Source organism: Zonotrichia albicollis, chromosome Z, assembly GCF_047830755.1.
Source record: "Zonotrichia albicollis isolate bZonAlb1 chromosome Z, bZonAlb1.hap1, whole genome shotgun sequence".
Lineage (NCBI taxonomy): Eukaryota > Metazoa > Chordata > Aves > Passeriformes > Passerellidae > Zonotrichia > Zonotrichia albicollis.
In genome coordinates this window covers 62,988,716-62,994,715 of record NC_133860.1, presented here as the reverse complement: position 1 = coordinate 62,994,715, position 6,000 = coordinate 62,988,716, and positions in this window count along the sequence as shown.

Genomic DNA, 6,000 nt, shown 5'->3' with positions numbered 1-6,000 from the left:
GAGATCAACACTCATGCAAGATAGCTTGGGTAAGTTGAAGCCCCTATGAAATGGGGCTCCTGGGCTGAAAGGAGAAAGTTGTGTTGCAAACAGTGACATTATTTAGTTCTCATAGATAGAAGGGACTGCTGTAGAGATGCTCTTCCTCTACTGGGTTAAGTACCAGTTCCTCCACTTCAGGAGGATTAGGGTGTTGGGCCTGAGGCTAGTATGTATTCCATCTGCACTTAACTTGGTGCAGAAATAAATCTGAAATATTTTACTGCCAGTTATAAAATTCTGGATTTGCTCCACTGTCCCTGAGGAAAGAGGAACACTATGGCTGAGTGTCAAAGTTAAATGGGAACTACTGAGAGCAAAACAGATTTTATTAACAAATGATCCAAAATAGCCCCAAATGGCAAGCACACTACAGTGACCAAGAGCCTACATTTGATGAAGAAATTGGCATGCCAAGGACTCAGTGTGATACCCACTTACTGCCTGGGGAGAGCTTGTGCCCTCCCTGAGCCTTAGGACTTGGAAGGACAATGGCAGGCTAAACTTAAAGAAAGACGAGGCATAGATAGTAGGAATTTAATATGTATCAGTCTCACTCTTATTTTCAGAGTGTTGATTTTACCATAACTGAACCGAAGCTAGTGACCTTCTGTATTTTAGTTAGACTGTGGAGACCCTAATTAGACTAACAATAAATTCTGAGCTCCACCTGCATTCCTTTCTGCCCATACCAAAATTTATTTTAGAATGTAGGAAGAGTGTTGTAGAGCTACCAGAGAGAATGGCATTGATGTTAATGGCAGTCACACCTGTTATGGCTGGAGTCAGGTAGAAAAGAATCAGCACTATACTGGTTAGCTGAGGATGATAAACTGCCTGGCATCCTTCTAACAAGCCGCCTTTTCTCCTCAGTTCCCTTTTTGGCTGCATCAGCTCCTCAGGGTAAAAATTACTATGTGTTTGTGTGGCATCCCACATTTCTTTTACAATCCTTTAGGCCCCTTGGTGGAATGAGGATTTACCTATATTTACCTATGGCCAGAGCATGTTCCACCATTTGCTTTGAGGAAGGGAGGCTGAGTGTGGAGGAAAGAACAGATTTATCCCTCAAACCCCAACAGTCTTTGATACTGTCTTTACTCCTAGAACAGGGGGGACAGAGCATGAGGAGTTGATTTCCACAGCTTGTTCTGCCAAACTCATTTGAAAATAAATCAGGGTAGACAACATCAACTGTTCTTCCCTTGTTTATCCTGGTCTTTGTTTCATTGTTGAAGGCGGTCAGGTTGGTCAAGCATGGCTTCCCTTTAGTGAATCCAGGCTGACTGCTCCTGACCACCCTCTTGTCATCCATGTGGATGGCCTTATTTCAGAATGAGGTGTTCCATCACCTTTCCAGAGACTGATGTAAGGCTGAGTGGCTAGTAGTTCCCTGGGTCCTTATTCTTGCTCCTTTTGAAGACTCGGTGAGATTTTCTGTCCTCAGGCAACTCTCCTGACCACTGTGGCTTCTCAAAGATATAGGGTATAGTTGTAGGAGAAGATAACACTGCAAGTCTTTGATACCTTATGCATTGGGTCTGGATGAGAAGGGGTGGTGGATTTTTTTTCCACTGTCAGCACCTTTCTTCTACATGTTTCGGGATAGCTGAAGACCAGAAGGGAAAGTTTCAAATTCTGTAGTTCAGCAGTGACAGTGCTGTGTGCTGCCATGCAAAGAACATTAACAAGTGGACCTTTCTCATCACTGGATTACACTTCACAGTACTAAACAAGTGGTAGCTGGGCATCTATGGTTACAGTTTCCACGTACTCCCAAATACTACAAGTCATGCAGCTTTTATTTTGCAGCTGATCCAGATGGGAATATTTATTATTTATATAGTTAGTTTTAATTTATCATTTAACTTACCATTTGCCATAGTGCTCTGTAAACAGAATCCAAGAGACTTTTTTTTGTGTGTGTGAATTAGAATTAAAATCCTGTGTATTAAGTGTGATAGCAAGTTTTGGAAATCTGTAATGCTGGTTGTGCTAGTACAAAAGATGACTTACGGATGGAACTTCAGGTTCATGTTAGATGAAGTCAACAATTAATAAATACACATTCGGAAGTCTGCCCCCAAAATGGAAAGGCAAGGATACACACATCCTCACTTGTTTGTTCCACAGGACATGGATTGTAACTGATGTTTTGTGTGGGCTGTGGAGAGGCAGAGGCAAAAATAATAACAAATCAAAGAGTCCTCTAGAAAAATCAGAATAGCCACTCTGTGAGTCCTCTGGAAAGCTTACACTGGCACTTTTGTCTAAACAAGTCAACCCAGATGTACTCAGTTAAAAATATATCTCCTTTACAAAGCTATTTGCTACCTCGACACCAAGTGTAGCCGTAATTTCTGTGTTAGACTTCCTGTGGCTATCATGTGAGCTTGTGAGTCAACCCATTAGAAGCTTTTCCAGTTATTAACCATGCCAATAACTGAGAACATAAGTACTCTCACAGCACTGTGCTTGTGAAGCAAGTAAAGAAAGCTAAAGGCACTGAGCCACTACCACTTTCAAAACAAGGAATAAAGATGTTTTCCTCTGCTTTCTCAGCTTCATTGCTTTTAACCAGTTAACCAAAGTTAAAAAAGAAATGCTCTTTCATTCTACTGGTGCTACAGCAAACCTATGGTTTGTCTCTAATCCCTTTTATGGCTATCTCATATAAGTCCTAATTAATGTTTAATTCCTTACTAAAGTCTTCCATTAAAGATTCACTTTATTTCTGGGAGGCACAAGGCCATCACAACTAACATGTATCATTTGTTTGACAGTTTTATGGTTCAGCTGGAACAATTTGCTGAGCTGTCCATCAGCATCTTCCCTGTAGCTTTGCAGCCTTTCTATTTTAGTCATGAACTGCAGAACAGAGCAGAGTAACAGGCCACTAAGTGATACTTAGAAACTGAAGGAATAAAGCTCAGAAAAGCCACTGGAAATACTTTGCCTAATAATTTATTATGTTGTTTTAGTTGTTTTGCAAGGTTTAATGCTAGTACATTAGAAGAGGAACTGTGCTTCAGAGACATCTTCTCAGTAGCGCAGGACTTGCAATATTTTTGTTTCATGGTTTTACACAGTTCTCTCCATCAAGAAGTCACACTAATTGTTAGTTCTCTGCAGCTGTAGGGGGGTGACAGATACCTCTGCTGTGTTAGCATGGCCTTGGCAGTGCACTGTGAAAGGCTGGTGAGAGCCTTTCTGTGCTCTCCCAGTGTTTGGGCATCATCTGATAAGGCACAGGAGGAGGAAGGAAGATATGTCAACAACTTCAGCTGCTGGGAAACTCTGCAGGTGCATTGCCTTGCAGGACCAGAACAAACCTATGCCCTAAGCCCTCCAGAGTTGGGCAATTGCAAGCTGTCTGTGATATGGCTGTGTTATGTATGTACCTATCTGCGTTAGGTACTTACATATAAGTCTTTGACATACATCCTCCCCTGCACTACCTGTCTTAGACTCATAACAGACCTTGTGTCTTGATGTTGTCACAGGTGCCATTAATAAATGGTGACAGTTTGTGATAACATTCCCATTTCAGTGTGATTACAAATGATAGTGCAGAATATTAATGGTTAGCTTTTCATACAGCTTCTCCATGAAGCCCATTCTTCCACAGGAGCAATGACCAGTCTCAGGGAAACAGCCTCTTCCCAGTTGCTTCACCATTTTATATAGTGCTCTCTACAGGCTTTTTGTAATGGCAGGAGTCTGCTAAAATGCACAGCACTGTCATGTGAAAACACCAGGGTTTGCACCTCAGGCTTATGGCCATGCTTAGCCTGATGCACAGTGAGAAAACAAGTAATCTTGAAATTATGTGAGAACAGTGGTACCCAAGCTAAAGTAAGATGGACTTGTTGCATGGGTTGAAAGATTGTTGCTGTGCTTGCCCACGGGTTTCCATTCAAAGAGTAGGTGTCGGTTACAATTGTGGGTAGAAATGAATGGGAAATCTTGTGATGTAAGGTTTTCTCATTTGCACAGTGGAGGAGTGGGCGTGCTCAAGCTAACCGAGTACTCTTTTTCAGGGAAAAGAACACTTAAAATAGTGCATGTTAAAATGGGCAGGTTTTGAAGATCACACAACATATTAAAAGAGACCACAAGGTCATTCGGCTTCGGGGGTTTGCAGCTGCTTCCCACACAGAGCATGTGAATACTTCTGCTCAAGTTAGAATTCCCAGTTTTACCTCCTTCTGAAAATGGACTACTAAAGTCATTGAACTGGAGCATAACTGCTTTCCTCTAGAGCCCAAAGCACATTTAGCAGCTCAGCAGATATGAGCATTGCACACTCATTTGGGATTTTATGGATATGTGCATCTGTACCGTTACATTCTGATGTGCAGCCTAATCTGGGCAGAACAGCACTATTGGAGGGATGAGATTAACACAGTGCATCCATTTCAAGTAGTCCTTGCACTCATCCTTCCCTATCCATCGACATGTTTAGTAAAAATGTATATGCATGCACAGACACAAACACACAGATAGGTACTCCTCTTACCAAGAGAGTCAACTCTCAGTTTCTTGTCAATCAGTGGTTACTGTCTGCAAATGTGTCTCCTTAGCGTGATGACATCCAAAATTATCCTTTTTCTACATGGTGGCTTAATTTTTCTTCATAGGGCATATTTTGCTGCTCCCAGATTTCCATCTGACTAAATCTTGTATTTTCCAAACCAGATCTTTTTCTTTGGCTTAAATTTTGCAAACTTCAACCATACTGATAAAAATTTCTTTACAGTTGTCGGACTTTCTTAGTTGAAGGTGGAAGGATGAAACAAACTATAGTAGCAAGAGAAACAAAATGGAACTGACAAATATCTTTGATAGCTACTCATGTAAGAAGTAACAAAGTGTTCTGTGGGTATAGCAAGGCAGTAAAATCTAGAGGTGTTTATGAGACTGACTTTGAATTTTAATTGTTTACCCTTCCTAAAACTAACCATTTTCTTTTCAAGAGATCTGTCTTCAAAAACTTCACAAATTAGAATTTAAACACAAATTATTTTACCTGAATAATTTCTGCTGGCCACAGAGGTGACCAAGAAAAATGAGGTGCTCTTTGCAAAAAACGTGTTTCATTTAATTTTTTACTTTCTTGCAAACTTCGACCTTTTCTGAATTACAAGGCTGCTAGCCATCTCTAATCAAGGGGATCCTGTTGGCTGAGCCAGCAACACTTGTGTTCCTGCAGATGTTAGCTGTTATTGCTTCATTGCTGCTCACTTCTCATGGGTCTGCTCAGGGAATTTCATCTTTTGCTTTTCCTTGTCAAGCTGCAGCTCATTGACAATGTAAAATATGTCAGACATTCATTGACACATTCTTGCTTGTCTTGGTGCTGATGTTTGACATGGCACCAACACACTGTGTTGCCCAGTTGACACTGTGTGTCAGTTTTTCCTCTTCATCATGTCTTCCCCCTACTGTTTGCATTTGTGGCCCTGGAACATTTTAACTGAATTTCCACCCTGAATTCAGGGGGTATCCAGTCAATTTTAATTTACCTTCACCTTTGATTCAAAACTGCTGTGTCTTCTGTAGTATAAATGAATGACTGTTGAAATTTGCCCTTTTATGCACATTCCATCTCAACACATGCTCTGACTTTGATTATATCTTCATATTGGCATCCCTCCTTAAGCAGGTAATGCAGAATGATTTAAGATGCTTTTAATACTGAATGCTCTGACAAAAAACAAAGCACAATACTTAGTTACAGCTCTCAGCTGCCCAACTCTTGGTGATTGCCATCATATATTTTGCACCAATTTTTACTTCATTAGATACTAGTATAGATGAGTTATGTCCTCAAATACCATAGATGTACAATATTACTTGTACAATGCCTTAAGGTGTCTGTCATCTCAAGTTGATATAGGACTTGCTGCAGAGCCTCTGGAAGCCTGCAAAGGAATTGTCTTTTTTTTCCTCACTTCTGTC